Genomic DNA, 24093 nt, shown 5'->3' on the forward strand with positions numbered 1-24093 from the left:
TTACGAATAAAGCTTGGAATTATCCAATAAATCCACCGTATTGCAACAGTGAATACATGGCCATCTGTACCTTTTCTCATAGACTAAATGTCGAGTTTAATGTTTACTCCAATAAAAGGTTTCGCTTTTCCTAGAATTAAAAACAAAATTAATTTAAATGTTAAGCCCTATAAATGGGTACATTTTTCTTGTAGGTTTAAAATAATGCATATAATGCTAAAAGCAATACAAAAATATATTTCGTCTACAAAAATCGATTCATGGTAACGTGCTGTTTATTAATCATATACATTTATATTATTTACGCATTTCCATCGCATCTTTTTAAACTAAAACTACCTTTGTTCATATATTTTTTTTATTTTGGTCCTCCACAACAACCGGCAAAAAAAATAGGGTTTCAGTGTTTGTGAATGTGAGGTAATGTGTAAGAAATGCCTACGAGTAAATGGAAAAAACTTGGGAGCACCGAGATAAAAAGGTGGCTTTGAAGAGCAAGACAAGTTCAAGACCTTACAAAATTAGTCGCACATCTTCAAAAGCTGTATCTGGTTTACACTGAATTTATTTGTGCAGCAGCCCTGTCAGCAGAAGGAAAATAAAGACACACTTCATTTATTTCAAGAGGTTTGCTTGATTTTGAGCGTGATAGCTGTCAAAAGCTGAAGGAAAAGGAGAAAAGTCTAACCACAAAAAACTTAAAAGCTTTGTAATGTCACGGAATAATATGTGTGACATATCTTCAAAGAGCACGAATTACAGAAAATGCTTGGTATAGTGAGATTACGTTTATCTGATGATTGAAAAGAGATGTGCACAGTCATGGCTAAGACGAAAATGGACTGAAAAAATGCATTCGCTCATTGGCTGAATCGATCAATAAACGGAAAGTAAAAACGCAACATATAGGAAATTCCTGTTTTTCGAGTCGTCTGTAGCAGACGACAAACTAAGATGTTGGCAATCAATTAAAAAAAAACTATTGGGGCATTATTGACACCAGATCGCCGCATCCTGCACATTCAGGAAGGTGAACAGAATAAAGATTCAAGCCACCACAGAATCCTGCGGACATTCGAATCTGCATCCTACACAAGGCCGCAATCAGAAACAGCACTGAAGTGAGATAGAGGCAAATGGTTCTGAAGAAAATGAGTACAGCCATACCATCAAAAGCTGATCTGGTTTATGAAGACGTAGGTGTAACCATAGGGCCAATGCTTGTAGTAGCTTAGCTTATGTAGAATGCTTTCTTCCCGTATTGGTAACCAACCAAATGGGTTTCCTTCCATCGCCCAGTTTGTGAATTCCTGAGTAAAGATGAATGCCTCCTTCACGTTTCCTAGGTGACTTCACCTTCCAGACATTGCAAGACCAAAAAAAGCAAGATGCAGCCTCACCAATACACTCAATGTGGTACAGCAAGTCACCCAGTCAATAAGACTTCAAAGGCCACATCTTCAGCCTCGTCTTTTTAACAACACCAGAAATCCAATGCAAACCATCCATACTCCTGGACTAGACCGAACACCTCGACATCCCGTTAATCCTGTAACAGCGGTCAACCCAAAAGAGAAGAACAAACCCAGCGATCCATCAAAGACTTTACCATGACAAACTGAGGTACAAACTCATCTCTCGCTCTACCAAATCCAGATCTGATGCCAACATTCTAAACCACTTTAAAAGCTTCTTTGGAAAACTATGTAAATGTCCACACCACAACAAAAACACACAAAGTGCGAGTCAAAACCTTCAGGACCTTGGTACTTTAGATTCAACAACAGGCATATCATTCATCTTATAAGCAAAAGCAAAGTAATATACCAACCCCATCAATGAAACCACCAACGAAAGCAGAATACCTTTCAAGGCAATCAGGCCCTATATCAAGCCCCTGCCAAGCCCACCCATACAACACTTCGAGGACAAGAGCAATGTCATCAACCTTTTATTAAGTGAAAAACTAGAAAAGATTCAACAACACATCAACAAAACCACCGGAGTCTCCTCTTATGCTATCCCTTTCTATTAGAATGCCACAATGGTTATCTTTCAAAGCCCGGTCTCCCACAACTTTCTTTATCTGACATAATCAACTCCCTCAAACCCACTTCATATGAAGAGGATATCTCACCCTTGTCCTTCATCAAAACTCTCTCTGGGAAAGCTTAACGCCTCTCTCTCTCAAGACAGCACCCCAGAAGGTCTCTAGAGACCAGATCCTCTCACTCCTAAAGAAATGTATATTAGACCCTTATGACTTTATCGACTACGGGCTCATTACTCACCTACTCTTCGTTGGCAGGATCATTTGAAAAAGGCTACTCTCAACTCCAGATCACATCTATGCTAGCCATCATGTACTGCATGATTACCTAGGAACTAAAAAGTAGCAGTGCGGAGTCTGCTGCGGAAACCCGAGTGGCAAGACTCACAAAGAATGGGCTGTGGCTGCCACTATATACCTTAAAAATAAGACCGAGATCCTAGAAAATACATCTAAGGCACCCTGGGTATTCCATCTACTCCAAAACGTAAGGACAAGGAACCTTGCTCCTATGTGTCATGGAAAGAATGTCCTGCTAGGTGACAGCAAGAGATTAGTGGTTTACATCTTTTTATTGTTTTTCGAAACCAAAACCACCACCTACATCCTACAGGCTGGTGGGGAAACTATCATACTGGCTAGAGATTTGGAAGGTGGTATGCATTTCCAATAAGAAACTCTGGTCTAAGGTTCATTGATGATGGTAAGCGCTCAATACTTATGAAGCGCCCCAAAGGAGAAATTCCACATTAGTAACTGTAAACATATTAATTTCCAGCATATGAACATAACAGCCCAGGGGAGAAAGGAGAACCCAAAAGGGATTAAAAAGAGGTTTGTCAATTAAGATCAGTGCATCTATTTGGTTTCCAAGTGGGCTTCATGTGGTGGAAGGCGATAAGACTCATGTTTACCCAGATCCAAGCTGCCCGAGATTTCCTGAAGTCCAGATGTGGAGAAGAACTTTACCTAGATCATTGTGGGTCCACCAGGTTGACAATACGCTTTGAAATTTCTAGTTAGTTTAATTTCACCTTCCTGTATTTGGTGAAATTGAGGAAAGTCTGTTCTCTTCCTTTCTATTATGCTTTGTGACATGTTCTTTCTTTTTTGACTCACTTTCCCTCATGGCCCCTTAGGTTCCCCTTCTTTTTCTACTTGTGGATGGGGCTCTGTAAACTTTAACGCTGGAGTTGATATGCCACAGGCATACAATCTTGATTGAACATGGAACAAATTAATTGTGACTGAGCAGGATGGGTTTCCTTTATTGTGCAGTTACTCAATAAAATATATGTAAACCTAACCATAGTCATAAAAAAAACAAATTAGTGATAGTAACGTATATCTCACTGAACGTCACCATAATATTGCAATTTAACTTGAAATAACAAAGATGGAAATGGGGCCCCACATTAAAGATGTAGTAAGAATAAAAATGACTACTACCACTTTAAGAATACAATACGCTACCAAATCAATCACAGGCAGTTTAGTAGAGTCCTTTCCCAATATTTAATTCTGTCTGATTTATACATGCAGTAGAACAGAGTTGCAAGGTTAAACCCAACCTCAGAATAAGAAGGAACTAAGAACATTGTGACTTCTACCTGAAAATGGCAATGAAAAAGAGATTACTCAGGGTGGTCAAACACTGATCTCCATGTAGCAGTTCTGCAAGCGTTTTGAATACAAACATTTCTCATGAATCCAGCAGTGATGGATGTTCCTCGAGCACAGCAGGATTTAGGCTACCTGACCTATTCACATTTTGGTAGCAAGTTATCTTACAGAACAATATTGGTCAAGTAATTGTTTGGAGGAAACCAAGATAGTGAGGTCAGCTCAATAGTTTACAAAAGCGGTTTTGAATTATATATTTTTTTAATAATATCTTTAAACTTTTTTTAAAACTCTTTTTATTGAATAATAGCACATGTTGTTAATAAAATACATATATTATAGACAACATTTCGACAATTATCGGTGCTGAGATAAGAACAGCGCTTTACATTGCTCATTGTTCAATCCTGTTGCTTGACTGAAGGTCGACCGGGTAAATTTTTCAAAACACTGTTAGTGTTGGGCCCTGAGAGGGGGGGGGGGGGTGCTTAATCCTCCCCTATAGGTATTCCATCCTCCCCACACTTGTTCCCATTTCTTGGGACATCCCCAGCTTATATAGACTGCCTTCTCGGCTACTATGGCTCAATCCATATCATTGAACCATTCTGTGTGGGTTGGTGCAGGCTGTGCTCCCCAGTGTTTCGCGACATTATGCTTTGCGATCATGCCACCTAGTGTCGCCCTGGCCTGATTTTTGCGACTGAAGTCTGTCGCCTCTCAGATGTTGAGAAGGCACCTTCTGGGTTCAGGTGGTACAGTGGAGTCCCATATGATATGGTAGAAAGTGCCTACCTCCCCACACTGATGCAAACAGAGCCAGGACCCTAATACGCACACTCTACGATGCAGGAATCCAGGACAAGGCCCTCGACTGGATCTGCTTCTTCCTCTCCGGCAGGACGCAGCGGGTCAGACTCCCCCCTTTCCTCTCGGACCCCACACCTACCACCTGCGGAGTCCCCCAGGGCTCCTCCCTCAGCCCGACGCTCTTCAACGTCTACATGGCTCCACCTGCCCCCATCGTCAGAACCTACGGACTCAACATCGTGTGATACGCAGAAGACACCCAGCTCATCCTCTCCCTATCCAACGAGCCCAACACCGCCAGACGCAACTTTCGAGAAGGCATGGAAGCCGTCGCCAAATGGATGAAAAACAGCTGCCTACAACTAAACACCAACAAAATAGAAGTACTCATCATGGGCCCAAACCCCGACGGCTGGAGCGACACCTGGTGGCCCACCGCCCTCAGAAACCCGCCAACCCCGACAGACCACGCACGCAACCTGGGAATCATCCTGGACTCCGAGCTCAAAATGGACCGCCAGATCAACTCTGTCTCATCTTCCTGCTTCCACACCCTCCGCCTCCTTCGTAAGACCTTCAAATGGATCCCCCTCGAACACCGAAAGACAGTCACTCACGCCCTGGTCACCAGCAGACTCGACTACGGCAACGCACTCTACGCCGGAATAAACAAAAACCTCATCCGCAAGCTACAGAACATCCAGAACGCCGCCGCAAGACTGGTCCTCAACCTGCCAAAACACTGCCACATCTCCCAGCACCTGCGCACACTCCACTGGCTCCCCGTTGAGGCGAGAATCACCTTTAAGATGCTCACCCACGCACACAAGGCCCTCCACGGCACCGGACCAGCATACCTGAACAGCCGACTCAAATTCCACGCACCCCAAAGGACCCGACGATCAGCCCAGCTTTCCTACGCCGTGGTCCCTCGCACCAGAAAGACCAGATCGGGGGGCCGCTCCTTCTCCTTCCTCGCGGCCAAAGCATGGAACGCCCTTCCGCTCCACCTCAAATAGACAACATCGCTCCCCATCTTCGCAAGAAACCTCAAAACCTGGCTCTTCTACAAACCCCCTACTAGATGGAATGGAACCTGCACCCCCCTCCCCCCCCACCCCTAGCGCCTTGAGACCCTCACGGGTGAGTAGTCGCGCTTTAACAAACTCCTGATTGATTGATAGAGGAATCAGTTTTCCCCAATCTAACTAGCATTTCTCTTGGTAGGTAGGTTTTGTGGAGGACCATGAGTTGTCTTAATCACAGTCTAGAGGGTATTGCCACCTCCAGCGGGGATTCCAGTGCTTCCTGCCAGTCAGTCTCGTCTAGTTCCCTTATGTCTTTTTGCCATCTCTCTCGTAGGCCTTGCATTGGGTCTGGCAAATATTGACTAGTTAGGTCTCGCCTACAGCATTGCTTTAGCAATGCTTGTTTGGCGAGATTATAGTAAGGCTTTCAAAAGTCTACCCAAACTGCAGATTAAGTACAGTGCATGTGAGCCAGGCGCGTGCACATCGTCAGCCACATCGCACACCATTTGTCTGAGCCTTGTTATAAGACTTCAAAGGAATCTGCTCCCCTGCCCCCGCATAAGGTTTCAAAGGAATGCGCTCCCCGCCCCGCCACAGCAATGCCGAGAGCTTGTTAAATCAACGTTCTCCTAAATGCATTGCAGCTTTTTTCAAAGGTACTGCAGTCTTTTTAAATAAACGTTCTCCTAAATGCATTGCAGCTTTCTTCCAAAAAAGTTTGCTAAAATGTATTGCAGCGTTCTTAAATAAACTTTCACAGGTATTGCAACGTTTTAAATTAAATGTTTTCTCAAATCTATTGCAGAGTTCTTAAATAAGCTTTCTCTCAAATGTATTGCAGCGATTGCAGTGTTTTAAATTAAACTTTCTTTCTCTTTACCTCTCTTGTTTCATTCTTCACTCCTTTTTTTCTCCTTCCATCCTTCCTGTTCTCCACTCATCTCATGTTCTCCCTCTTCTCTGTATCTTAGTCTCTGTCAGTCTCCCTTTCTCTCTGTCTATAATTTTCCTTCCTCAGATCTTTCTCTGGCCCTTCTACATCCCTTCACACATATCATAATGTTTCTTCTTTCCTTTCGTTGTATCTCCCACTCCCTCCTCTTTTTCCTCGCCATAGCTACGTACGCACTTTTCATTCACTTTCCTTTCGCAGCTTTCTCGTCACTCCTCATTTTATTCTCTTTCATAGCTCTCTCACCCACCTTTTCCGGTCTCCCCATCTCTACCCTTCCATGTTTCATTCTTTCTTCTTGCCCACCTCGTCGCACTCTTCTCTTTCCTCGCATATCTCTCTGACTCTCTTTTACGTTTCCCTCTAACACATCGCTTTGTCAGTGTTAGGACGCACTTTGTAAATACAATTACTATCTTCAGCCACTCTTCCCTTTGTATCAAATTACTTTGCTCGCTTTCTTCTCTCCCATTCTTCATCTCCACTATCATATTTCTTGCAAGCTTCATGATCGCCCTTCCTCTTTATTATTATCTGTGTTCCTATTTCTTGTTCTCCCCTTTCTCCACCCTTGAGCTCACACGTTTTTTCCCACCACTCTCCTTTCTCTACCCTTGTCACTTTCCATATTTCCCTCTTCCTTATCTTCATTTTGGCTTTTCCATTCTCCTCCTCTTGCTGTACTTTCACTCCTGCCACTCATCTATTTTGTTCTCTCTTGTCTTCAGTTCTTCTTTTCATTAAGCCCCATATTTTACACACCATCCCTCCTTTCTTATCTCTCGTTTCTCTTCCTCTTTATCTCTTTTTTCTCCACTCTCTTTAGCCAGACTTTCCCTCTTTTTAATTTTCACTTTCTTCTCCCCATTTTCTGCCTGAAGCTAAGGTTAACGGGTCTGTCTGAATTCAAGAAAGCCACTGAAACAATAACAGTAAGGACATAAAGTAACTACAAGGAGTGTACTTGTTTGTTTACAGTCCGTGTCACCTAATGGGCACTGTGCAGGAGCCCTCTTAAACGTCATTGTATCTTGAAAACGTAAGGACGTCAAAGTAACACACGCTCTAGTGTATGCACTCTTGCTCTTCGTCTTGTTTCTGAAAAGCCCCCTCTCTTATACACCTTTCTTCTCTCGTACCACCTCTGCTTTGCCGTCTCTCTTTCATGACCATGCCACCTCTCCCCACCCTGTCCACTTTCCTCTCATCTTGACTCTCTCGCATTTACTGTATCCACCCCTCTTCATCTTTTCTTCTCCGCCTGCCCTCTACGCCACTCCCCGCTTTCCACAACTTCACTATCCGCCACTCTCTCCCTCTCTACTTCCCGCTTCGCTTCTCTCTCCCTTGTCTGTCTACTTTTTTTTCTCTCACTGCCGCTCGTATTCAGCCCTCCATATCACCACACCCACCACCACCACAACACCCACCACCACATCCACCACCACCACCACGTCCATCACCACCATGTCCATGTCTACAACTACCACGTCCACCACCACCACACCCACCACCACACCCACCACCACCACACTCACCTCCACCACCACACCCACCTCCACCACCACACCCACCTCCACCACCTCCACCACCACCATGTCCACTACGTCCACCATGTCCACCACCACCACCACGGCTACCACCACTTCACCACGAGGCCACTACCACATCCACCACCACCAAGTCTACCTCCACCACCACCATGTCTACCTCCACCACCACATCCACTGCCACCACCACGTCCACCACTACATCCACCCCCACCAAGTCCACCACCCCCACCAAGTCCACCACCCCCACCACGTCCACCACCACATCCCCCACGTCCACCACGTCCACCACATCCACCACATCCACCACGTCCACCACATCCACCACGTCCACCACATCCACCACGTCCACCACGTCCACCACGTCCACCACGTCCACCACATCCACCACGTCCACCATCACCACGTCCACCATCACCACGTCCACCACCATGTCCACCTTCACGTCCACCACCACCACATCCACCACCACCATGTCCACCTTCACGTCCACCACCACCACCGCGTCCACCACGTCCACCACCACCACCACGTCCACCACCACCACGTCCACCACCACCACGTCCACCACCACCACGTCCACCACCACCGTGTCCATCACCACCGCGTCCACCCCCACCGGGTCCACCCCCACCACTTCCACTGCATCCACCACCACCACCACTTCCACTGCATCCACCACCACCACGTCCACCACCACCGCGTCCACCACCACCGCGTCCACCACCATGTCCACCACCAACACATGCACACCCCCCACCACCTCCACAACCACCACCACCACGTCCACCACGTCCTCCACCACCACCACGTCTACCACCACCACCACACCCACCTCCACCACCACCACCACCACATCCACCACCACCACCACACTCTATCTATCGCCCTCACTCTATTGCCCTCTCTCCATCTATCTGTCGCCCTCACTCTATCTGTCGCCCTCACTCTATCTGTCGCCCTCACTCTATCTATCTGTCGCCCTCACTCTATCCACCTATCGCCCTCACTCTATCCACCTATCGCCCTCACTCTATCCACCTATCGCCCTCACTCTATCCACCTATCGCCCTCACTCTATCCACCTATCGCCCTCAATCTATCCACCTATCGCCCTCACTCTATCCACCTATCGCCCTCACTCTATCCACCTATCGCCCTCACTCTATCCACCTATCGCTCTCACTCTATCCACCTATCGCCCTCACTCTATCCACCCATCGCCCTCACTCTATCCACCCATCGCCCTCACTCTATCCACCCATCGCCCTCACTCTATCCACCCATCGCCCTCACTCTATCCACCCATCGCCCTCACTCTATCCACCCATCGCCCTCACTCTATCCACCCATCGCCCTGACTCTATCCACCCATCGCCCTGACTCTATCCACCCATCGCCCTGACTCTATCCACCCATCGCCCTGACTCTATCCACCCATCGCCCTGACTCTATCCACCCATCGCCCTGACTCTATCCACCCATCGCCCTGACTCTATCCACCCATCGCCCTGACTCTATCCACCCATCGCCCTGACTCTATCCACCCATCGCCCTGACTCTATCCACCCATCGCCCTGACTCTATCCACCCATCGCCCTGACTCTATCCACCCATCGCCCTGACTCTATCCACCCATCGCCCTGACTCTATCCACCCATCGCCCTGACTCTATCCACCCATCGCCCTGACTCTATCCACCCATCGCCCTCACTCTATCCATCGCCCTCACTTTATCCATCGCCCTCACTCTATCCATCGCCCTCACTCTATCCATCGCCCTCACTCTATCCATCGCCCTCACTCTATCCATCGCCCTCACTCTATCCATCGCCCTCACTCTATCCATCGCCCTCACTCTATCCATCGCCCTCACTCTATCCATCGCCCTCACTCTATCCATCGCCCTCACTCTATCCATCGCCCTCACTCTATCCATCGCCCTCACTCTATCTATCTATTGCCCTCACTCTATCTATTGCCCTCATTCTATCTATTGCCCTCACTCTATTGCCCTAACTCTATCTATCTATTGCCCTCACTCTATCTATCGCCCTCACTCTATCTGTCTACCTATCGCACTCACTCTATGGCCATCACTCTATCTATCTATGGATCACCCTCACTCCATCAATCTGTCTATCTATATATCGCCCTCACTATATCTATTGCCCTCACTCTATCTATCCATCTATCGCCCTCACTCCTTATATCGCCCTCCCTCTACCTATCTATCGCACTCCCTCTATCACCCTTTCTCTATCTATCTATCTATCACCCTCCCTCTATCTATCTATCGCACTCACTCTACCTATTGCATCACCTCAGCATCATTCCGGGGCACCACAACATCACTATGCGCTACCACAAGTCAAGTCAAGTCAAGTCAAGTCAGAAATTTGTATAGCGCGCTACTCACCCAGAGGGTCTCAAGGCGCTTAAAGGAAAGGGGATTGTTACTGATCGAATAGCCAGGTCTTAAGGTGCTTCCTGAAGGAGAGGTGGTTCTGGGTAAGACGGAGGTAAGAGGGGAGGGAGTTCCAGGTCTTGGCCACTAGGTATGAGAAGGATCTTCCTCCCATGGTGGCTTTTCGGATGCGTGGGATCACGGCGAGGGCTAGGTTGGACGATCGTAGTTGGCGGGTGGGGGTGTAGAAGGATAGGCGATTGTTGAGGTAGCTGGGTCCTAGGTTGTGGAGGGCCTTGTGTGCGTGAGTGAGGAGACAGAACGTGATTCTCTTGCTGATAGGGAGCCAGTGCAGGTCTCTCAGGTGTTCTGATATGTGTTTGTGTCGAGGAATGTCCAGGATGAGTCTGGCCAAGGCGTTCTGAATGTGTTGAAGTCTTTTCTGCAATTTGGCTGTGGTTCCGGTGTAGAGGGTGTTTCCGTAGTCTAGTCGGCTGGTGACAAGTGCTTGGGTGACCATTTTCCTAGTTTCGGTGGGGATCCATCGAAAGATCTTTCGGAGCATGCGTAGGATGTTAAAATATGATGATGAGACGGCGTTGACTTGTTTGGTCATGGAGAGGGAGGAGTCAAGGATGAATCCTAAGTTGCGAGCATGATCCGTTGGTTTGGGTGCGCTGCCTAGGGCCGGGGGCCACCATGAGTCGTCCCAGGCAGAGGGGGAAGTACCTAGGATGAGGACTTCCGTCTTGTCTGAGTTCAGTTTTAGGTGGCTGTTCTTCATCCATTCGGCTACGTCTTTCATCCCTTCGTGTAGGTTGGTTTTGGCGGTGGTTGGGTCTTTGGTGAGGGAGAGGATCAGTTGAGTGTCGTCAGCGTAGGAGATGATATTTAGGTTGTGTTGGCGTGCGATGGATGCGATGGGGCTCATGTAGACGTTGAAGAGGGTGGGGCTGAGCGAAGATCCTTGTGGTATGCCGCAGATGACTTCGGTGGCCTCTGATCTGAAAGGGGGGAGACGGACTCTTTGGGTTCTTCCGGCGAGGAACGAGATGATCCAGTCCAATGCCTTATCTTGCATTCCGACGTTCCTGAGGCGTTGTACTAGGGTGCAATGGCATACCGTGTCGAACGCTGCGGAAAGATCCAGGAGGATGAGGGCCACTGTTTCCCCGTTGTCGAGCAGTGTCCGGATGTCGTCTGTGGCTGCGATGAGGGCGGTCTCGGTGCTGTGGTCAGCTCGGAAGCCGGACTGTGAGGGGCCAAGCCAGCCGTTAGACTCGACGAAGGCGGCGAGCTGGCTGTTGACGGTCTTCTCAATGACTTTTGCGGGGAACGGGAGGAGAGAGATGGGGAGGTAGTTCTTAAGTTCGGTGGGGTCTGCAGAAGGTTTCTTTAGGAGGGCGCTGAGTTCGGCATGCTTCCAGCTTTCCGGGAAGGTAGCGGTGTTGAAGGAGCAGTCGATGATATCTCGGAGTTGGGGTGCGATGACGGAGTCGGCTTTATTGAAGATGTGGTGGGGGCATGGGTCGGTTGGAGATCCGGAGTGGATGGAGTTCATCATGCGGATGGTGTCTTCGGTGCTGATTGGGGTCCAGGCACGGAGGGTGGTGGTAGGGGGCTTCAGTTCAAAGGTAGGGGGAGAGGAGAGGTCGCTGAAGCTGTTATGTATGTCTGCGATCTTGCTGTGAAAGAATGAGGCTAGTGAGTCGCATAGATCTTGAGAGGGAGTGATGTCGTTGTTGCCGGCGCTGGGATTGTTGAGCTCATTGACAATGCTGAAGAGTTATTTGCTGTTGTGGGTGTTGTTGTCTAGTCGATCTTTAAATGATGACTTCTTAGTGGTGCGGATCAGTTGGTGGTGTTTGCAGGTGGCGATCTTGAAGGAGATGGGGTTTTTTTCTCCAGGTTTTCTCGAGTGTGCGGCAGTTCTTTTTGGATCTCTTGAGGTCATCGTTGAACCAGGAGGCTCTTTTGCTTCCTGGTTTGTTGGGACGGTTTTTCAGGGGTGCTAGTTCGTCAGCGCATTGGGTGATCCATTGTGCGAGATTAATGGCTGCTTGATTTGGGTCCGTAGATCTGGCAGGAGGGTTTTGGTTCGGTGATGTGGTGAGCTGGTCGAGGGTAATTTTGTTCCAACTTCTGCAGGGAACCTGTTGCGGGTGGTGGTGGGTCGTTGTCTTTCTGAAGCTGAAGTGGACGCAGCTATGGTCCGTCCAGTGGAGTCCTGTGGTGTGATTAAAGGAGATGTGTTTGCTGAAGGAGAAGATTGGGTCGAGCGTGTGTCCGGCATAGTGGTTGGGGGTGTTCACCAGCTGTTTGAGTCCGAGATTGGCGAAGTTATCAAGCAGGGTGGCGGTGTTGTTGTTGTTGTTATTCTCCAGGTGAAAGTTGAGGTCTCCTAGGAGAATGTAGTCCTCGGAAGGGAGGGCGTGTGGGCTGATAAGGTCAGCATCACTGAACGCCACAGCATCACTCGTCGCCACCAAAACATCACTCAGCACCACCACAGCATCAATCTGTGCAACCATTCAACAACAACTGGTTCAAATATGTTCTCTCAATGGTTCAAGCTTTATTACAAATGTCACAAAAAGATGTTGATATTTCACTTCTGTTCTTGAATTTTCGTCACAATAAAATACACTGAACATGATCTTCACAAAAGTTATTTACGAAAGTTTAAGCTATAGCCATTATAAATTACAATAGCTCTTATTTAAGTATTAATTACTAAAAAAAATAAAAGCCATTGTTATTTGTAATAGCAATACATCTAAGTCACGTAAATACAACACATATTGCATTACAAATGCTATAGGTGTCACATTTGGGAAAGTTAAAACTATTGGCATTGTAAATGACAAAGCTATTAATTTCGCTATTTTCAAAAACAACACATAAATAAAAACTGTGTCATTTACAATACCAATAGCTCAAACTTTCATAATGCGAGACCTATTGCATTGCAAATGCTTGTTTTTGGTAAGTTAGGGAGAAAGCCTTGCGGTCCATCCTTTCTGTGAGCATCCTATCCGCTAACAGTGAGGCCTCTGGGAGGGTTGTGCCCACTGGAATCACTGCCATGAGTAAATATTGGAATGTTTCTATTATGGCAATGTTGTAGTGCTGTTGTAGCTTTGTGAATGGAATGACTTTTCCCTTGTTCTAGAGATCTCCCACGCTTGTGATTTCAATGAGATTCCATTTACTGAATCCGGGACAGTTAATTAGTTCGCCCAGTTTCTCAATCTCCCAAAGTGGGGTTAACTGCATCAGCTTGTTTGGTCAGCTCAGCTTTTTGTGTACTGTGTGCCATAGATGGAATGTTTGTGCTGTAGGCCTGTGTAGCTCCTGATGCTAGTTTTTTTGCGTATAGTGCTCGCAGGGCTCCTCCCTCTCCCAAGATGCATCTGTCCATACAAAATGCAGGTTCAGTATGTGGGTAGGTGTACAATAATTGAGAGCTGTGATGCCCAGTAATAAGCTTGTATGAGCGGCAGTGCTATGCCGCCATCGTACCATCCCTTTACTAATTTTTTGGTAGCTATGCGGGATGGTTTCCCATCCCATAGCAAGGTACGTACTTCAGCATCTATTGCATGAAAGTAAGTCTGTGGCATTTGAAATGGTGTTTACTGGATGGTATATAGAAATCTGGGTAGTGCCATCATCTTGAAGAGCACAGTGCACCATAGTAACGTCAATGGGAGGGAATGCTAGTGTTTGACATCACTCCGTGGGCGCCTCAGGAGCTCCTGGAGGTTTCTATCTATGAAATCTTCGGAGTTCGTTGTAACAAAGATACCCAGATAGCAAAAGACGTTCTCTAACACAGTGACCTCACACTCCCTCTTTATGCCGTGTTAGCCAAGCTGGCTAACAAGATACAATAAAAGAAGAACTGAACTGTACAAACATTGGTGTTTTCTCTGACAGCGGCGACCTGAACTTTGAAGTGTCCATTGAGACACAAAACCACTGTACTTTTTCCTGGGATTTGTGCAACAGGCATTTGTTTACTTTGATCTAGCGTGTGGCCTCCACCACACACTTTAAGAGGGGTTATAGGGCTATTACCTGTCTGCACCTTCGCTTTCAAATATCATCACATAACACTGTTGCGTCTCAATAAGGGCTGTGCGTCCAGCATTTACCCCACTCTAAAAACCCTGGTCTCAATAGATATCTATGTTTATTTTTCTAGCTAGGGAGGGTGTTGGTGATGCGACATACTGTAAGATGTCGTCAGCATATACAGATATGTGATCCTCCCTTTTTGCTGTTCAACGGAACCCCCGTATCAGGGCGTCTCCCCTGACCCATGCAGCGAGTGGTTCAAGACTAGAGTGTAGAGTATTGGTGACAGGGGGCATCCCTATCGTGTCCCTCTTCCTAGGGGAAAGGTCTCTGAGAGTGTGCCAAAGGTTTCGTATATTAGAGGCGAATCCAGGACCTGAATTTGGGGCTAAACCCCAAACGTTCTAGAACGGTGAAGAGAAAGGTCCATTCATTGGCATCGAAGGCCATGCGAGCGTCCAAGGAGAGGACAATGGCCTACTCTTGGATGATGCTTCTTCTTCCCAGTACCCTGTGTAGATGCCGCAGATTGAGGATCATGAAGCCTGATTGGTCTGGGTGCACCAGTTTGGTGAGGTATGCTGTCAGTTTGTTTGCAAGTATTTTAGCCAGTATTTTCTCCCCTGCATTGAGCAGGGTGATGGGTTGGTATGAGGCACAGTGCTCTGCTGGTTTGCAAATTGTGACTATTGTCGCTAAACGTTGGTCTCTAGGGAGCTTGCAGCCTCCATGCTAGCCTGATACATCCCAATACGGTACAATGCTATTTGTGTCGCTGTCATTTTAAACAATTACATGGGAACGCCGTTTGGGCAAACAGACTTCCCTGACTGCATATCACGGGGAGGCACCTGGTTTGGGTCTATCTCCTGGTAACCGATGAGCACTTTCCACCGAGAAGTAGTTCGATAGTCCGTAGGGTTGCAGGTGTTTTTGCACTAGTTGTTCCACAAATAAGTCTGCAGCTAGACCTTCAGCTTATTCTGGAACCCCAATGATTCTGATGTTATTGCGCCTTGATCGACCTTCATAGTCATCTAGCTTGGCGGTGATTATCTTGCTTGACTCCTGCAAATGTCGGATTTGGAGTTTAAGATTGTCTGCGTCTTCATGCAGGGCTGCAGTTGTTTTCTCCACCTCTGCGACTCTTGCATTCATGTTTTTTAGGTCTGCTCGGACCAGCGCGATTTCTATGGAGACTAAGTCTATGCTGGTTGCCAGTGAGGAGTGACTTTGTTAAGTGATTTCTTTCTCCTCTGTTGGGGTGTGGGCTTCAGCCTGGGCAGTTGCTTGATCTGCAGGATCCGGTTGTCCTTTGGCCCATGTGAATTTATCGAGATAAGTTTGGTGCGCATTGCATGGCCCTTGCCACCATCATTTTAGGGACTGTATCACTATTGTGACTGTGTGCTGGCTTCTTGTCGGAAGTAATCACCGCTGCCTGCCTGAGAGAGAATGTGGCACCATGCAGCCTTTCAGTTTTCCTTCCCTTGTACGTGCTACTCAAATTTAGGATGGGCCAGGGGGTTCCTCACCAGGTGTGTTTTCCCCTCCATCTGTCCTGGTCATGTCCACCCCGGTGGCGCTTGGGGTGCGCTATTCTGTGGGGTTGCTGTGGTCTGGATTTTATGGTGGGCTTCTGGGGGCATCTATACAGATCAGGCCGAGAAAGGAGTCCCTGCGAACTCTCTGTCTTTTATTTCTGTCCCCCAGACCCACCAATGAGCTGATTGGTGTTGCGTTTGACTTTGGCCCTCAATAGACATGGCGGGGAGATCTGTAGTTTCCTGCCGGACGGTGTATATTTTGTTAAGCTGCAGCAGAGTTTGTATTGATGTCTTATTTTCTACTTATTCCCTCTATTTTATTTTGTGTCTGGTCTCTTACCCAGTTGCCTGGGGGGCTGGCTCTGAGTGTTCAGGATGTCCCTTGGGTATACCCCCACTCCGGGTTTCCCACTCGGCTATTGTAAGCTGTCAGGGAGGGGGATTCACCTTTCCTCCTCAGTTTGAGGATTCCTTTTGGACACCCTACGGTTGTTCCGATGGCCGGATGCTGCTAGTCGGTGGCACCTGCTCCTTGTTCTTTCCGACTCCAACACTAGGGTGCGGCTGGCTGCATTGTAGGCCTTGGCTCCATTTTCACTTAAGGCCCTGGCTTTACCATGCAAGCGGGTCTTGATTATACTGGCAGCTCTGCAGTGCTTTTAAGTTGATCCGGGCACAGCTAAAGGATTCCTTTGGCCCCTTCCGGTCACAGTGATGACGGGATATTACTTTTCCGAATCTGTTGCTCCTCGGTCTCTCCCACTCTGACACTTGGGAGCGGTTAGTGACGTTGTTGGCCTCGGCTTCATCTTCACTGGAGATCCCAGCTTCACCACGAAAGCGGGCCTTGATCTTTCCCGTGGTACGTCAGGGCTATTTTGCGTTGTTCTCGTCAGTCGATCACAGCACCCTAGTCCCAGCAGCTTTTGCTTCTTTTACCGTCAAATTTCGTAGCTCTGCAGTCGGATTAATGACCGGATTTCTAGGGGAATTGCTCAGGGTGCTCCGGAGTTACGCTAGTTGGCGGCCATTACGTTCGGCAGCCAGCCATGCTTCCCATCTTAAAACTCTGTTGATGTCTAAATCATAAAGATACCTTTCTGCTGGACTAGAAGCATTCAGAAAGAGGAGGTTGGTAACAAAATTTGAATCCAAAACAGTCTAAGGGAAAAAAGATCAGTTTGTTTCGGGAGACACTATTGCGATGGAAGACAGTATGCCAAGAGCTTGACACTCCCTAACCCTCCTTTCACAAACAAAAGCCACAACACAAGTTGTCTTCCATGACAAGTGAGAGAGATCTGCTTTGCACATAGGATCAAAAGGAGACCGGATGGACAAAACAATATTTAAATTCCCAAAGGGAGGATGACTTCCTGGTTGCATGAAACACTTTAATACACTTTAGTAAACCTCAAATCACTAAAGGTGACAGCCTGCTTTATCACATTTGCAGCCAAATGTCTTTAATAGATGAAAATTCGAGGCCAGATATTGAAAGTCAATAAGGTAGTGTTTATTTTGGCCAAGTTCCCTGGCCCAACTGGATCTCTAGGCACCATTACAAAACTTCTTCTATAGAAAGGAGTATGATGCGGTTGTGAAGGGGGACTGTACTTCTTTTAAGAATGTTAACATTGTTATCTGCATGGTTCAGGTGGTCATATTGGAAGTAGGAGCTAGACAGTCAAGCTCTGTGATATTAGGATGGGATAAAGAATCTTGTTTAGACTGACAGAAGAACGATCCAGCCTACTCTGAAGACTTCTGTGTGGCTTAATTCGATAGTAGTAGCAGGTCTGTATACCACCAGTGATGAGGGCAGTCTGGAGCAATACTGTAGCACATCCTCATCCAGACTATTCAAACAGGGTGCCCCTTGGACTGCAGTTGCTTATATCTGGATGGGTAATTTCAACATGTCACATTTACTTCTGTGACGTATAAATCTATGTCTGGTTCAACCCAGGAGGCAGAGGCCTAGAAAGCACTCCAACATGTTATTCCAGTAGGGGTTAAGCACATCTGCTTTCCAATTGTGAAACCATAAAGTTCCTTGATACCACCTAGTGCCAAATTGTCTGAACTTCCAGGGAAAGAGAACTGGCTCTTGTTTGTACCTGCTTGCTGCTATAATACATGATTATGTTGTAGCTCTGCAACAGGTTGGAGGAAATCACTGGAAGAAAAGAATTGATAGCCTCCTTGCATGTATTTTTCTACTCATGATTAGGATATGGATTGAAGAGCCACACCAGCCATCACGATAAATATGTTCCAATCTCCCTGTGTTAGAGATCATTGCTTGAATGATTAGTCGAGCATTAGGGACAATGAATAGGCATGAGGCTGGGCAGCTTAGAAGAAAGGAGACTTCACTGATGATCAGGCAAGCAGTTAACCTAGGATGATGACACATATTGAATAGAAATATTCTTGTGACTCTTGGGTGTGAGACTGCTCTTAGATACTATGTGAACTGACCTGGCCACAAAACTGGCTTTACCCCATTGCAAGCACTGCATGATTTATATTTTGAGGGTGTGTCATGCTGCCAATCATTAAGATAGTTTGTGTTGGTGGAACCAGAAATGCCAAAATGACTGATTCCCAGATGGTCAATGAACGTAGTCATGCATCAAAAAACTTGATGGGTCCTATTGGTCTGATCTGATTTTGCCACCCCAACAGAATTGCTTGGAGCTATTATTTTTTTCTGCAAGTAGGCGGCCAAGTAACTGCACCAATGACTGCTAAAGGGCACAACGGTAAAGAAGCTTAATTGCTGAGGCGATAGCCCCTCTAGAAGTCTTAAATGGTGCTGCTAAAAAACAGGCCTAAAGCATTGCTTCATTTTCTTTACTGCCAAATCAGCCACTAAATCCAGCAGTGATGAGTCATGAAACAAAAGCATTCTACTCAAAGCTCTCGAAATGAACTACTGAAAACCGAGTGTAGAATACGCACGTTTTTGGTTTCAGAACACCAGCCACTAATATAGTACTAACTGCTAGTCTTGCTAGTACTTTGGAAACACTGTCTCTCAAATTACAGCGGTTTCAGATGAGGGATTAATAGCACTGAAGGTGAGCTTGTTATAAGCTCTATTGCTAACCTGAAGAAAGGCATGTATATCATGAAGGTAGAAAATCCGGTGTTTGAAGGAAAAGAACTACCTAGTCTGATTACGTGTTGATGTAAGGTTTGTAACACTGTGGCCTAGTCTACTTTCGTGGAAGTCAATCTTTATTTCTCTAGACTGTGTCTGAGCAGAAAGTGTAGAGGCCAGTCCTCTTACACAAGGTCTGGACTGGGAGGCATGTTTCTGGGTCACACGTGAGATCAATGGAGACCCTGAGGTTGGCCTGATGCTCCAAGGGGAAGGAGGCAGATCTGGTCACACTAGGGCAGAAAAGGAGTACTCATGTTTGCTCACTGTGCTGGAAGAGGTAGACTAAGAAGGAGTGTTGGCTTTCTCCCCGGTTAAACCATGAGGAGATCACAGTATCTACCACTTACTCTCCAAAATCATGCTAATCCTTCCATGAATATTTCCCACCACAAGAAAGATACATGTCAAAAAGAGTGTGCATGGAGAATATGAGAGAAGGAAAGGGGTAAAATACCTCAACCAAAATGAGAGGTAAACGCCTCATGGCTTCACACAAAAAACTGAAAACCAAGATAATAGATTGAAATGTCGACTAAATGCAAAAACCCTCAGATAGTAGCCTTAGGGGCAGACAGCAGTGGTCAAGGGATAACCGCTTAGTGAGCCGAAAAACGGGCCATGATGGTGAAGGGCAGCTTCTGGAATTCCTGAAGCAGCAGTGTCAATTGTTTACTCTTACCATACAGTTAGCACTAGACCACCAAATTTCCCTCTTTGTATTTTCCATTTTAAATCTAATTTTAGGTGTGTATAATGTCCTGCACTATGTCTGGCTCATTTTAAATTGGCTGCATTTTAAAATACTGAAAAAATGGCACATGTGAGCATGATATCTTAATGCAAATAATTTTCAAATTTGCAGTTACATACTGTTTCGGGTTTAAATTGTGACAGGATTCGGCACATGTGTAAACATATCCTACTATTTATGAATCTCCGCAAAAAGATGTTGCTGGAGAACCGGGAGCTGTACATAGAAAATAGAAACATAACAATCACATTCACTATAGTGGGCTTTTGGAGTGATGGATTCTGTATAGTTCATTTGAGTACAAGATGAACTTTGAAAAGATATGTTTTTAGGGACATCAATTTGTGGTCAAGACATATTTCTTCAGGTAAATTAGAGGGTATGGCTGTGTAGTGAGAAGATGCTCGTTTCAGACTTGCCCTTTTCACTATAGTTATTCATTGATAATGGTGATTTACTAAGAAAAGCAATTTTAAACAAAACGCAAGAGATTTCAACAGTACGTAGTAAATGAAAACTAACGTGCACCTCACATAAACACAAGGGAAACAGCTGTGCGCATGAATGCACTAACGTGTATTAATATGTGTAATAACTAAAACGGTGTTTACATGATGCTTTGAAAGAAACGAGAAATAATGCAGGACTAGTCCCGCATGGCCATTTCGTAGTTTACATGTTGCATCTTGCTTTGAAAATAATAAATAATGCTGCTTTTGCTTAAAAGGCTTATGCTAGGTAACACGAATAAGGAATAGTGCAGGGGCTGTGGGGGGGTGTGTTTGTACATAGTGAAAACTACATTATCATATAGTTAATGAATGTACGTTTTCCATTTGCATAGTGTGCTGAATCAAACGCCATATTCCTTAAATTAGCAGAAGAGGAGGGGTGAGCAAAGGAGTTAAAAGTGATCTGTCAGAGGCAAGACAGAAGCGCTGAGCACAGCAAGAAGAGACAAGAGGGTTGAAGGCCAATATGACGATTGTCTGCCAAGTCATGTGACCAACCATGGGACCAGAGCCGCCAGATTTAGCCTTGGCCATTATTGTCCCAATTTACAAAGAGGGAAAACCTAGAGATGACTGTTCCTCCTACCGCCCAATTTCCCTCCTAAATATAAAGAAAAAAATTCTGGCCACTGTCCTAGCTAGGCGTCTACGACAGGTCATTACAGAGCTGGTACATATGGACCAGTCCGGCTTCCTTCCTGACAGGGCGACCAAACTAAATCTCCGTCGCACCCACAATTGGCTACAGGAGGTCCGTGAGAGAAGTGAGCTCCACTGGTTCCTCTCCCTGGATGCGGAGAAGGCATTCGACGCAGTCCACTGGCCTTTCCTGATGGAGACCCTCGAACGGTTTGGGTTTAGACCCAAGTACTTGAAATGGGTTCAGCTCCTGTACTCAGACCCGAGAGCGAGAGTGCGGGTTAATGGGAGGTTGTCCCGCGAGTTCCCAATCGGAAGGGGAACACGGCAGGGCTGCCCACTGTCCCCCCTTCTATTTACCCTTACAATCGAAATCTTAGCGATAAGGATTAGGCAGAATCAGGAAATCAGAGGCTTTATGTGGGGAGACTCGGATGCCACACAGGAAAAAATATCCCTGTATGCCGACGACATACTATTGTTCGTGACAGACCCAGACAAGACAATCCCAGCACTGTTCAGAGAGCTTGGCGAGTTCGGGGCGAAGGCGGGACACACGATAAACTGGCACAAATCGTTCCTTTACGATCCACAAGGCAATGAGCGGAGGGAGTACCTGCCAGAGTTACTTATACACACTAAGAACGGCTTTCAATACCTAGGAATATTTATAACGCTAGATAGGGAACGCTCTTTCACTAACAACTTAGCCCGAATAATGCTAGAAGCTACGACAGAGATGGACAGGTGGAGACAGCTCCCGCTCACCTTATTGGGTCGCGCCGCACTATATAAAATGGTCCTCTTGCCTAAGTTTCTTTATGCACTCCAGAACGAATATTATCCTCTGCCGACTAAGACCCTGAATAAAATCCATGCATACCTGCGCACCTTCCTGTGGCTGGGGAAACAGCCGAGAGTGGCGCTTTCCACACTACAGCGAAACCAATACAGTGGGGGGATTTCGCTTCCCAACCTAGAGGCGTACTACTGGGCGGAACACCTCGCCCCAATAAACAAGTGGCTGCATGCGGCAGCCGATCACCCTACCTATGCCTTAGAGAGATGATTATGATCAAGCAAGACTATACTACACTACCTCTATGGAGAGACGGTGGGACAGCAGTTCCTTCCTGCCACCAGGATTACGTTAACGGCATGGCATAGAGCGACAAAAAGAATGGGTTGGGACAAGAGGCCCACTCGACAGACACCACTATGGTGCTGCAAGTGGCTAGGGGAGCTTAATAAGCTGAAAGGCTTTAGACGGTGGGACGACATCGGCCTTTCCACAGTGGGGGACGTGATAGCAAGGGGGGACTTGAAAACCTTTCAGGCGCTCAAGGATGAATTTGGCCTACTCAACACCCAGTACTACAAATACGCTCAACTGAAGCACGCATGGAGGGCACAAAATATTACACTTTCGGACATCCCAGAATATGCGCCATTAGAGGGTAGATTGCTGCAGGAACAGATAGGGAGGGGGGCAGTATCCCTAACGTATAAAACTCTGACCAACAATATGCTAGGAGACCTACAGGGCCTACGAGACAAGTGGGAGGCAGACGTGGGAGGCATGGAGGATCTGGACTGGGAGCTCACCCTCATGCACCCTCGGGAGGTGGCGATTAAGTCAAGACTCCGTCTCATGCAATTTAAGGTACTCCACAGATCATACTTTGACAGGGTGAGACTTTTTAGAATGGGTAGGGTAACTGACACAGCATGCCTTAGATGCCATCAGCAAAATGGCGAATTTTTTCATACAATCTGGGGATGTGAAGTCATTCAAGAATACTGGGAAGGTGTGTTCCTGGAACTAGAGGAGGTACTGGGGTGGACATACCACGTGACCCTAGATTAGCACTGCTGGGCATGACTACAGAAGTAGACCTATCCCGCCCCATGACTATCTTTCTGGTATTGGCGTTAGTAGAGGCGAAAAGGGATATCGCACGACGCTGGGGGGCGTCCGAAAAAACAGATTTGGAGGAATGGAGGAGAGGGTTGGATCTGTACATGGCGGCGGAGAGAGTGACTTACAAAGCCAGGGGTTGCCCCAAAAAGTTTCGGAAGGTGTGGGCTAAGTGGAGGCAGTACCATGGACTAGAATGAGACATTGCGGACTAGTAACATGAGGTCAAGGAGACCCTGGACGGGATAGTATGCACGCCGGGGATCCATGCTTGATATATGTGTACTTTATTGCCCAGTTCCTGTGTACGAGAGTGACGGGAGCTCCAGAGCGGAGGGAAGAGGGGACCAGGAGGGGGGAGGTGGGAGAGGGGGGTTGGTGGGCTGCTGTTTAGGGGACTATTATGGTTTATTATATCTTCTTTATGTTGCTAGTTCAAAAGCAAAGAGTTCTAATGAAGGGTATGATATTCAGTAACACAAGAAAAGTTGCGTGACTGACGGCCAGAGTGGAATGTTGACGCTCTACCGTATGCTAATCCTTTGCATTTGTGATACTTCTGATGCAACAATAAAAAGAAATTTAAAAAAAAAAAAAAACATGGGACCAGAGACTCATTCCGCAGACAATGTCAATTTCAGGAATCAGAAATGCTTTAATGTATCTTGTGTAGAAAACGTAAGAACGAATTAGGAACCAAACTGTGAGAAAGGATGTAGAATAATAAAATGACTAAATTGTATGTGAAGTCACCATGGTGTGACAGAGCCACCTCCAAAACCCTCCAATCATCTGTTAAGTTTCAAGAATGTTTCAATCGATGTGGGACGGCCATGTAGGTTTTAGGGTATAATTAGGGTGCCTTTTGGGGTGTGGTTTAGACTTGCGGTGAGGAAGAGAAGACGGGTGAATACGTCGCTGATCATCGGTTTGCAGAGAGGCCTAGCTGTTACCTATCAATGTCCTGCTCTTGGGATCTGACATCTGTGTTCCCTGATTCTATTTCAGGGAACCCCCACCATCACCTAGGCCAAGGGGGTGGTTTCACAAC

General features: G+C 46.7%; 1 protein-coding gene across 4 annotated transcripts in view; it reads right to left on the reverse strand.

Annotated features, from left to right (window-relative positions):
* RPGRIP1L (RPGRIP1 like) overlaps positions 1-24093 on the reverse strand; it is a 1159147-nt gene that overhangs the window by 930580 nt on the left and 204474 nt on the right. The gene's annotated exons all lie outside the window — the stretch shown is intronic.

Source organism: Lissotriton vulgaris, chromosome 12 (genome assembly GCF_964263255.1).
Source record: "Lissotriton vulgaris chromosome 12, aLisVul1.2, whole genome shotgun sequence".
NCBI lineage: Eukaryota > Metazoa > Chordata > Amphibia > Caudata > Salamandridae > Lissotriton > Lissotriton vulgaris.